The 12,119-nt window shown below is 41.2% G+C and overlaps 1 protein-coding gene across 19 annotated transcripts in view; it reads right to left on the bottom strand.

Moving 5' to 3' along the window:
- The window catches only part of PARD3 (par-3 family cell polarity regulator), a 665,712-nt gene that overhangs the window by 173,280 nt on the left and 480,313 nt on the right, over window positions 1-12,119 (bottom strand). Inside the window, exon 21 of one of the 19 annotated variants that reach the window (XR_010411651.1) lies at window positions 3,229-3,365. The exons of the other annotated variants lie outside the window; for them this stretch is intronic. The gene's annotated coding sequence lies outside the window, so the exon portion shown is untranslated. The remainder of the gene's footprint in view (window positions 1-3,228; window positions 3,366-12,119) is intronic. 19 annotated transcript variants of the gene reach the window in all.

The following is a 12,119-nucleotide window of genomic DNA, read 5'->3' as shown; positions in this document are numbered from 1 at the left end:
TATTTCTAAATACAACAATACTCCACAAGTCAAAATTGTCTGTACTGACATATGCAAATTCTGCCAGGCAACAGCAGAAGCATGTCAAACCGTCCAAACCCAATCAGAGGGTAAAACAGCAAGAACTCACCGCGTGCATTTATCTTTTAGAATAACACATTCACAGCTTCTAGCACTATTTTTTGTGTGTGTGTGCCTCAGCTTCCGTTTTATAAATAAGAAAAAAACAAGTCACTTCTAACATGTCCTTCCCATATAGGATCTTACATATTTTAGTGACATTTTAAGAAATCGCTAGCATGATAGCACACTGATTTGCTCAGCAGTAGATTGTGGCAATGCTGGATGAATCAAGGAAGAGAAGGCTGATTATGAAAAGCAGAAAGCTCCTATTTAGGCAAAAAAAAAATCTTGGTAATCAACAATGATGAGAACGGAGGCTTAGAAAGGGTACATGACAACTTGATAGTGCTTTTATAAAATGGGATGCAGTTTTAACTTGACGGAGTTTAGCAGGGGTTCTCTTTAAAAGGAAATTCACAAACTTGAGAACCATTATTTGATTGTGTACGGTTTTCATCAGTGCTAGTCTGATTAGATTTAATAAACTAAATTTGGGTTGCTTGACATCCAGAAGAAAAAAGAACTTTTTTTTTTTTAAAGAAATTATAGCTTCTATTTAACCAAGCTAGAACAGCCTTTAGACATGCAGTGTATGTATCCTTAATGGACAACACACCCTTTTCAGGACTCCCATTAAGTGTCCTTATAAGTGCACTCTTCCCCTGTGTAGCCTGCGTTATCTAATCAAGGATGCACTGATATGCCTAGTAACCTTACACTTCAGGAGTCCTGGAAGGATATGGAACAAGGAAATATTAAAACAACAATGAAGAAATTGAACATAGCATATTATCAATGTTAATTTTACAAGAATCATTATAAATCCCAAATAACTTAAACAACACCAAACCCAAACCCAAACCCCCCACCCCCCACACACATACAAAACCACAGGATCTAGATAGAAAGACTTAAGAAAAAAAAAAAGCAAACACAGTAATCCTTCAAAACACAAGATAAATACATAAATAACTCTGAAATAATATTTATAATCTGTACTTAGAGCCATTCAAAGAAAATGACAGAAGATGAGTGGAAGTATATCTTAATTATGACGTTAAAGCTTTTCAGGCATCAGCTAGTTTATGGACTCACATGACGTATTTTCTGTAGCAAATAAATTCCCTTTGTAAAATGGCGTCAATTAGTAATTACTGTTCCATACAAGATTTTTATAAGGCTTGATACACCTTATTTTTTTTTCAACATATACCCACACAGGTAATCAAACCACAAAAACCCCATAACACCAAACATGCAGATGCAAATAATACACAGAGTATATTTTTTTTGTTTCCCCTTTACCTACATTGACTTTATAATAAATGATATATATATAATATATAAAATAAACACACACACACCTAAACATAATAAAAACAACACATAATTCTGATTTTTTCTAAATGTTTAATTTGGCATTGAAATCAGTCATGTCCACTTACAATGATTTTGCAAGTGCCTTTCACACAACTACTTCTCTGGACCCCTTCTTTACTACTATACTCCTAATTCTTGCACTGTTCATTTTAATGCTTTACTGTTTCATAATACAATACTCCAAATTGCAAATTACATTTGGCTCAAGAAGCGATTATGAAAAATACTATCACTGCTGCCTTTGCTCGAATAACTCTGATAATAATGAGAGATTGATTGAGCTCTAAGCAGCCCAAGTGATGAGAAGGGTCAATTTGAACATTTCTATTAAGCTTCTTTTGTTAAATCCAACACTTTGCCAGGTCAGAGGCAAATAATCATACCCTACATCTGGTTACCATGGTTTTCCTTTTCCTAAAGCATCAGAACAATTTAGTAAGTGGTACTGCCCCAAAGGCAGTCCCCATAAGAAATGCTAATGAGACCTAAGTCAAAAAACACATCTATTCAAAAGGGCACTTGAAAAAAAGAAAAAGTAAAAGGTAGAAAGATGATTTACTCTACACCTTTTTTTCTATTAGGACAAAGAATCAGGAGTATTTAGTACCAGAGATAATCCTAATAACTTCTGTTCCCATCTGCCCGATACTCAAATTGGCATCCACGTTGTAAATGCTTCTGCGACAATGCAAACACACGCACAATTAGGAATATCTTTTTTGAGTTGGAAATATTCACCCTCCATTAAGTATGCACTGCAAGTCAAATTCCAAGTTTTCACTACTGATAGGAGATATTTAGTTACGGGTGTATGTTCTATACTTCTATTGTTTACAGAGCAAAGGGAAGTGACAACAACAGAAAATATGATCACTGACGACTGGGGGAGGAGAGGAGCAGAGACCTTTTGTATAGTTCCTGGAAACTTTGAAAGATTAAAACTTCCCCAAAGATCTCATTATCTGTAAAGTTAAGGTGTCAGTCAGCACTTTTTTCTGTTGATGAGAAGAAGCAATTTCTGTTGATTCACATTTCTTAGAGAACGCTCTCTACAGAGTAAATTAAGAGGCACCGATGTTCATTTTTTATCTTTTGCATATACGGATTTAATAGTAGGGAGCTGACACATTTGACAAGGCCCAACAGAGGGCTCTGCGGGGCATGAGCTGGAGGCCCCCCTAACTCTGGGAGCAGAGAAGAGCAAGCAGAATCCTGCAGAGGCCGTTGGCTGCCCAGGCCTCCCTGAATCACCCCATCCTCTCAAGGAACGACGGCCTTAGGGTCCCATAGTTGGGTAAAGTCAGTGTTCCTGCAGCACGCCTCGGGCCTGGCGAGTTCCCCACATCCAGAAGAGGACGGGGTGACACAGGGAAAAGGGCCATGGCCCCTCTCCAGAAAAGCTCCTTTCCTCTTCCGCGCCATGATTCACTCCACCGGGGGGATGCACAGCACTGCCTTGGTGTTATGACTCAACTGTGGCTCAGAACGCAGCTGGTGAGTACGATCTGAAATCTTGGGATGGCTCCAGGGCTCAAGTGACAAGGCCTCAGAGTAAGGAGACATGTTTACTGTCTCATCTCCAATCAGCACAGCCCCCACGGAACAGGGAACATGAAATCTGACAAATGACAAACCACCACATTTTTCCTTATTTGACGAAATAGTTCAACAAGTGTTTAAATATAGAACTTGTTGATTTGTGCACTGGCCTGGAATTCCTCTCACCCCAGCTTATTTCCGTCTCCTCAGCACTGTCTCGTCTGCACGGCCTGCTGTGTGGTCTCAGGATCCACCGACTCCCCGGCAGACGCAAGCCAAAAAGCCCAGCTCTGCAAGAGTGCCCGTTTGTCCAAGAAACCGTCCTGGAACCAGAGCCAATACCACAGATATCAGTTTAAATTCTCAAGTCTCCCCAGTTACGGTTGCTTTTACGGGAGATCATTATGCTCCTTTTCCTTGGCTGAAGTTTGAAAATGTCTGGCCGAAACGAGTATGTATAATCATGGGGTATTAGCAAATGTCACTTTATTGAGGACAGTATATAATACAAAGAGAGACACTTCTACCCAAAGGATAGAAATAACCCATACATCCTTTTTAGCAAAAGCACCCAGAATACCTATCTAGAAACTAATAAACTAATGCAGAAATAAGTAATCTAAGGGAAGAAAAGCCCGTGAGAAAAGAACTTAAATAACACGAGCTGACAGATGCACAGCACCTTACAATTCCAAAAAGCCTTCCATCCATATTCTTTCATTTAGTCCTTAGAAGAACATGAGAAGGAGATGTGTTAATGGGAACTTGAGGCTGAGGGGTGGCGGGGCTGGGTTGGGAAGACAGAGCTTCGAATCCACATCCCCGATTCTTTCTACCACAGAATCCTCTTCTCCCCCTTAGACTAACCTCAGCCTCTTTGAATGCCTCTTAGGTTCCTCATGTTATTTTATATGCTGGCAGTTCATGAAGTAAAATCTTTATTTAGGACACTGAAATCATATTAAAAATAAACTTTAAGAAAGATCACTATGTAAGCATCTTCAACGGTCAAACATCAGATAGACTGCAACATACTTGAAATTTTCAGTATAATTTTAACTCTTAAGCATCCACCAAAATGCACAGGGCAGGGTTCCTCCACACAGAATAATAACTGAAATGAGCTGCTCACGGGGATCCAAGGACAACCTGACATAAGACACAGAAGCATTTGGGTAGCTTGTCTGAAGATCAACAACTCAAGTACATGTCACAGAGCCATTGGGACTGGGCAGGGGCAGTGTTTTTCCAACCTTGGCATTCTTGAAATTTTGGTCCAGACAATCCTGTGCAGTGGGGGGTGGGGGGTGGGGGACTCTCTTGTGCATCATAGGATGTTCAGCAGTATCCTTGCCTCTAACCATACCTGCCACTAGCACCCCTCCCTGTGGATGACAACCAAGTAAGTCATCAGACACTGCCAGAAGTCTAGGGAACAAAACCCGGGGGGTTGAGGACCACTGGGCTAGGGTTTCAGATAAACAATAAAGTTCAATGAGACATCTTCATTATTTACAAAGAATAAGAAGAGGACTCACAGGACAGTAAAAGGTATATCCTCACCCCAGAATGCCCCATTTATTTCAGGACTACTTCCTAAACACTAAAGAAAGAAGTCTCCTTCTACTGAGATGGTTAAGGTTGAATGCAGATGACCCTCTAAGTCCCAGAAAGCAAGATCTAGCATGCTGTAACCCAAGAATACATTTGGGGAATGTATCCATAAAAATCAGTTAGGTTAAAAAGGCACCGAAGTCAGTATAATCAATATTAGGACAATGATTAGGAGTTTGTATTCCAAAATCAGAAAGACATAGGTTATTTGGCCAATTGTCATATGGCACTATTAAATAATAAAAATACTATCTATAAAAGATAGTAGCAAAGACAAATGCAATCATGTTTTAAAGCATGTAGCACCCTGTAGGCAGAAATCACCACTCAATAAATAATAGAGGGGCGCCTGGGTGGCTCAGTCAGTTGGGAATCTGCCTTCGGCTCAGGTCACGATCCCGGAGTCCCCGGATCGAGCCCCGCATCAGGCTCCCTGCTCAGCGGGGATTCTGCTTCTCCCTCCACCCCTCATCCCCTCACCCCGCTCTCTCGTGCTCTCTCTCAAATAAATAAATAAAATCTTAAATAAATATATAAATAAATAAATTATAGATATGATTTTCTAACAAAAATACCTATATATTCCTTCCTTCCTCCATGTCTACGTAGCTCCTCTAGGCTAAGTTGGGAAGATTGTGACCATTTCAAGTGGTAGATATAATAAGGTTTTCTCGTATTTGTGGCCCACTCCCTGTCTTTCTGGTTCAGCCTACATGATCGGGCCAGTGAACGTTGGTCTTGGCCAGCACAGTAGAAGGAGGGTGAAGAGCAGCCCAGTGCTATAAAACTGCTGCAATTTCAGAGGCCTGAGACCACCTGCCTTCAGAAACGTGACTCGGAAAGGTAGTTCCCAGGAGCAGACCCTCCACAACAGGTGCTGCTGACATCCACTCTCCTTGTCCTCCTCAGAAATGGAACCCTGATTTGGCAGGGACAGGAAATGTGTCTACTTGAGATAAAACTACTTTCCCCAGCCTCCTTTGAGGACGGGAACAGAAGACAGTAGAAGACAGTTACGAGCGTAGATGCTGGAGCCAGATTTCTGGGTCAAAATCCCAGCTTTGCCTTACTAGCTATGTGACTCACAGCCGCGCGACTCACCCTACTTGGACAACTCGCGTAACCTCTCTGAGCCTCAATTTCCTCTTTAGTAAAATGCAACCACCCTCATAGGTTTATATGGAGAATTAAATGAATTATACATGCACTCTGCATTGACACCAATAAGCTCTCAATAAATATTAACTATTTTATCATTATTGTTATTGTTAAATTCTGGCTCATAGAAATCGATATGGGACTTCTGGGAATGATCCGTAGAAAGGGGACCGATTCCACTGAAAGCTCCCTTTCCCCCTTCCTGCTTCCTCTTGCTTAGAATTCTGGCAAGATGGCTAGAGCTGTAACCGTGAAGTGACCACCAGGATAGAAATACATGTGTAAGACACTCGTGTTCATCGTGACCTTATTCACACAAGCTAAAAGATGGATGCAGACAAAGGGTCTGTCGATGGATGAATGGATAAACAAAATGTGAGAGATACACAGAGTGGAATATTATTCAGCCTTAAAAAGGAAGGAAATCCCGTCATATGCTACAACATGGATAGATCTGGAGGACATTATGCTAAGAGAAATCAGCCAGTGACATAAATACCGAACGATTCCCCTTATATGAAGTATCTAGAAGAGTCAAATTCAGAGAGACAGGAAACAGAATGGTGGTTGTTACGGGTGGGAGAGAGGGAAAAGGGTTTGGTGTTTAAAGGACACAGAGTTTCAGTTGTGTGAGATGAAGAGTTCTGGGGGTGGACGATAATGACAGTCACACGGCAATGTGAATGTTAATGCCCCTGAACGGTACACTTCAAAATGGTTAAGATGGTAAACATTACGGCTATTTTACCACAATTAAAAAAATAAAGAAAAATGTAGTAAGGATGGCTGAATAAACAGAAGGGGGTGACACTGTTGACACTCTGGACCCAGCATTTAAGTCTTGGACTGCTTATCTCCAGACTTCTTTTAAATTAGAGACAAAATAAGCCTTGTTTCCTTTAAACGACAGTTCTTTGGGTCTGTGCTGCAACCAAAACAATTTGTCACAGATAAAGTCATGGAGATAAGAAAGCAAGAAAGAGAGTTTCCTTTCATATATTTGGCTTTCCAAACAGAAAAGGAAATTACATTCTTCGCAGCATCTTTGTAAGTGATCCCACCCTCCCATCAATACCTCACTATTTAGCCCCACTGTTCTCAGAAACTAATTTGCTCTTCAAGATGTCACCCTCAAGGTCAACCCCAGGTGGCCAACAGGTGGCAGGAGGAAGCCAGCAGCCTCTTTGAAGAGTATAAGAGCAGAATTAATGGAAACAACTGAAAATAACCACCCACAAGAAGCCTCATCTCTTTAGGCCAACGCTGCAATTCCAGCTGAAAGACTTTCAGTATGAAATCGAAAAGAAAACAATCTTCCATGAGTCAGAAATGATTTTCATTTTCTCCTCATTGTTTCTGATGCTATTTGGATATGCTATAGTTGGTGACTAGAGACTCCTTCACACACTTTCTATTACCTTGGCTGCTAATAAGTGTTTCTCTCTAACTTAGATGGCTGCCCATCAGCCGCATGTTTACACAGAACAGAGGACACTTCTAAGTGAAAAGGGGTTTTCCCATGGCTGACCAGACCACCTGGAAATAGTATGAAAATTCTGCTTTAGTGAATTACCTAACTTCCATCTCACAAAAAAAATAACATTCAAAGGAATTTTGCCAGACTCCATAGAGAGGGGTCTACTCTAAGAGTAAAAGCACAGAATTTTGACAGTAAAGATCCATCTGTATAAAACTATACTTAAATGTGGGACCTTTCCAAAAAAGAGTTCCATAGGGAAAACGTTATATACATTTTTTTCTATTTGTTCAGGAAAATTGGGAAGGCAGATCTAAAATCTTAGTAGCAAACTCTCTAAAGACTGTAATGGTATCTATGACCAAACAACAACTAACTAGTTTTCTACTTTTTAAAAAATATTTAGTTTATAATATTTTATTATTGAAAATATAAAAGAAATCAAAATCGTGTCACAGCAGGAAATACACATAATTCTATACTTTCATGGGAAATATATTCCCAGAAAGAAATCTAGTTGAAATGTTTTTGAATGCAACAATGACTATAAAGTGCATAATATACAGAATGATTCATATTAAAAATGCCTATAAAAAATAATAAAAAGTTTTTAAAAATGATGCAGATAGGCAGAGCACAGCTAGTAATCCTTCAGAAAAGGCAACAAACTAAAAATAATGGGCACACACTCAATATACCAATTTCAGTAGTTTACATAAAGCATTAATAGTTTGAATATATCCTGAACTTTATATTCCCCTGCAGAGAACATAAAAGATGAACAGTGTTGCCTTAAAACACAAAGATATCTGTAAATGGTAAGTCAGTTTGTTCTTTTTTTTTTTTTTTTCTTTAGAAGCCACGGGAATGGAAGCACTCATGAATCTTCAGAAAATAGGTCCTGGGAAACAGAGTCTGAGAATGTATGCAAGTATAGAGTGAGGACTCCTGCTTATGTGTTATAATGGTTAAATGTCACAATTAAAAAAAAAAAAAAAAAGGCTTTCAAAAAAGGTAATTTTAAAGTTGGCACTGTGAGGAACCAAGCTATTTATCTGACCTAAGTACTTTTATTGTTTTGTAAACATGAGAGAAAACTGGAACTAAGGTCCTATTATAATTTAGAGCAGCTGATGTCATCAGGATCCACACTCACTCTGGTCACATGCTCAGCAGTAACACACCTGCCAACACATAGGAGGAAAGACAAAACGGAGAGAGGGAATGAGAAATTCTCTCACCACAGAAGGAAGAACTGATCCCACAGTCAACAAAACCAATCATTAAATTTGTTTCTCCTCCAAGTTATATTTTGCTAAACAACTTACTTAAAAAAATTAATCCCTCATCCTAATTTCTGTAATTCTTTGTGAAGATCTGCAACTGGGATTACTACGTCACTTAAAATGTTATTTCTATTGCTCAAAAATATAGAAATCTGGCACAGGTTTCTGTGTTTGTGTAGAGAGTGTTGGAAAAAAAGAGTTTGCTTCTTACAACAGGAATTAATGTATTACATCCCTAACTTGGAACAAGCATTAGCGTCAAGAGAGTCTGTGTGTACTGGCATCCTACAGAAACACCAAACTAGACGATGTAAAATGGTAACCATTCAAAACTGATCTACTGATGCTAGTAATTCCTGTGCAGCCAAGGCCATGAGTCTGTCTGACTTCTCGGCTAAAACACTGTTGACCACATCCTTCTAATTAATAAAAGACACATTCTTGCCTCAGCTTTAATGATCATAATCTTCTGGTTTTCTACCTGCAGCAGCCTTTCTTCGGTCACCAAAATCTTCCACCACCCCACTCCCCACCCTAAGCTGACCCCCAATATTTGAAGAGTCCCCAGAACTCTGGCCTTCACCTGCTCCTCCTCCCCCGCACACACGGGTCCCAGACAACCCTTCCACAAATACTGCCACGGCTTCCACGGCTTCCAATGTCCTGACCTCCAAGTCTCTACAGCCGCTCCCACTCATCTGTCCCCTGCTGACCTCTGCTGGGGTGGGTCACAGACAAGCACTAGGCAGATTCAACAGGTCACACATTTCCTCCAAATAGGACTTTCCTCCAGGGTTTTCTCGTCAGCCTAACCACTCTCAATCCAGTTTCTCAGGCCAAAACTGGAGGAATTATTTCTTACTCTTTTTTCTCTCTCTCATTTTTTACATCTATCAAATCACCAAGTCCCCTAGATTCCTCCTGAGAAATACATATCACATCTCTGTCCCCATGGCCACCCCCATGGCTGGCCACGATTTTTACATCAGCTGCCCAGCATAGTTCCTGGCCCATCCTCTGGGCCAGCTCCCTAGTTCACTCCACACACTGTCGCTACGGTCCTCTTTTAATTTTCTAAAAAATGTAAATGTATCAAGCCATTCTCTTGAATGGCCTCTCATTCTTCTTAGCATCAGGTACAAACTGTATCATGAGTCCTTTATGAGACGCCACCCGCCTCCCTAAGAGCTCATTCCCCACCCCCACCCGCTGCAAACCTACAGGATTTCCACCACCTAAATAGTATTTTTCAATTGTGTGTCGCAACCTGTTAATGATGTAAAATCGATTTGGTAGGACTCACCTAGCATTTTCAAAAAAGTGAGTTACAGCATAATAACAGTAACATCAAGAGCAGCTAACATTTACAGAGTGCTTTCCTTCTTTGTACCCGGCGGGGTTCTGAGGTGCCTGGGATACATTAACTCACTTTAGCTTCCAAACAACAGGGTGAGGCAGGTACCATTATTATCCACACTTTACGAGTGCAAAAAGCAAAGCACAAGGAAGTTCATTAACTTGCTCCAAATGCAAGGCTGGGGAGTATGCAGCTGGGATTTGGATCCAGGTGACCTAACCTCAGAGTCTAGGCTCTTCACCACTAAACTCAGCTGACTCTCAGCAAATACACCAGAGCACAGCATACGGAGGAAGGCCCAGTATTACTCTGTGAAATGTTTGTTTTAGTGACGTGTGTGTAGGTCCACTGGCTTGCAAGGCAAACTATATTGCTTACTGAGGATCATTATCAAGAGTCTGAATCCCACCGATGCAAAATACTCCTCTCCCCCAAAAGCCCCTTGAAAAAGAGAAAACATCTTTTGGATCTCAGTTTTAATACCATCTTCTGGAGGGAGGTGATTCTGAGTCCTAGTGTGGGCTGGGCGCACTTGCTCTGAGTTCCCCCAGCCCCTCCAAAGGGCCACTGTAGCGGGGCCTATCTTCGCTAAGTTACACCTAAATCCCTGGCCCCTAGTATGGGGCCCAGCAGACAGTAGCCCCCAGCGAACACCTGTTGAATGCACACATGAATGGTTTTACCTCAAAATTACTAAGGAATCCTATACACTCCATAACCAGCCTTGAAAAAACTCCACTTGCTCACCATTAGAAACAGTGTTTGCCAGGTGAGTAGTAAAAGGCTCTGAAGTCACTGCACTGCCCCCATTATTCTTTGCACAAGGCATGTGGCTGCACGTTTTCCTGTGCTTGCCTCAGAGTCCACGCCGCCCCAGCATGCAGGGTGAGACAGCGGACATGGTAAGAGAATGAAGTCGTTCCCTGGAGCAGTGATCAGGGCCAGGAGCCCACACCCGGCCCCCACCAGGGAAATGGCCCTTCCTGCCGGAAGTACCCATTGAGGAAATGCAAGGCATCAGGCTACACTTCACAGGCTGCAGACTTCCTTGGCTCCAGATCACTCTCACCAGCCAATTTGCAAAGGAGCAGTGAAAGTTAACCTTGAATAGGATACTTATCATTAAGTGCTGAAATTAATTGCCCTTGAGGAGATTTACTGCTCATTTGCAAATATACGTACCTGAATGTTGAGATGCAGCAAACCAAATTCATTTGAGGGCAATCGCCTTTCCTCCAGTGTGGCCAGGACAACTCAGGTGTGCAGCAGACAACGTCCTGCATAAATGATTTGCCACTGTGCTCTAAGCATCTGCCTGTTGCTATGTTCTAGAAAGTTCATCAAGGGAAAATGTCCATCCTGTTGGAATACCTATCTTAGAGTGGGTCCGAAGTTTACTTTCTTAAAACTTCCAGAATCAACCTATACTAAGATTAAACTGATGCTATCATTTCCTCAATTAAAAAAATATTTTTAACACTTTACCCTAAAAAGATAAAAGAAACCTGAAATTCTAGGAATTCCAAAGTAAACTTGGGATGCTTTCCTAATGACTAAAGCAGTTATAAAAGCAGGAATTAGATAAAAGATTATTTTCCTCCAAGCAGTAGTGGAAATTTGCCAAGGCCAGGTAAGAGGATCCAGACAGACAGGATGAGCAGAGGTGCCAGAAAGGCAGGCAGCCCCGAGCCCCACTAGTCCACTAGTCTTCCAAGGGGCAGAGCCCTAAAGGCTGAGCTGTGGTCTCTCTGGCACGTCCAGGGATCGGCAGGATTGCTGATCCAGGTGGCACCGACAGGGCCTGCGTGAAAATGACAGGATGATAGGAAACATCAGAAGATTCACAGAGGAAATAAAGACTGTGAACACACATGGCCTCACGATTGTTTTAACAGTGGAAAATGAAAGAAATAGCAGCAGTTGAGCAAGATCTGAAGTACAAGAAGGTACATAGTAAGGGGGAAAGGAGGTATAAAAACAGGAAAGGACTTAAAGCATTTATAGGACTATATGGCCATCTTGAAAGAAGAGAGCAGGCAGAGAGCTAACCTTTTTTTTTAATCATCGCTAGCATTCAGGGTACAGTATAGATAGGTTGGAAGGTCAGGTGTGGGGGAAGGGATATGGCAATTAGTAATTTTTAAATGAACAATATAATTCCTGAGTCTGTAAAGAATTATTTTGG

This window comes from Mirounga angustirostris, unplaced genomic scaffold (assembly GCF_029215605.1).
Source record: "Mirounga angustirostris isolate CCGP_5_RB_7025 unplaced genomic scaffold, mMirAng1.0.hap1 SCAF_5, whole genome shotgun sequence".
NCBI classification, from domain to species: Eukaryota; Metazoa; Chordata; class Mammalia; order Carnivora; family Phocidae; genus Mirounga; species Mirounga angustirostris.
This window is presented reverse-complemented; position numbering and strand designations above follow the sequence as displayed.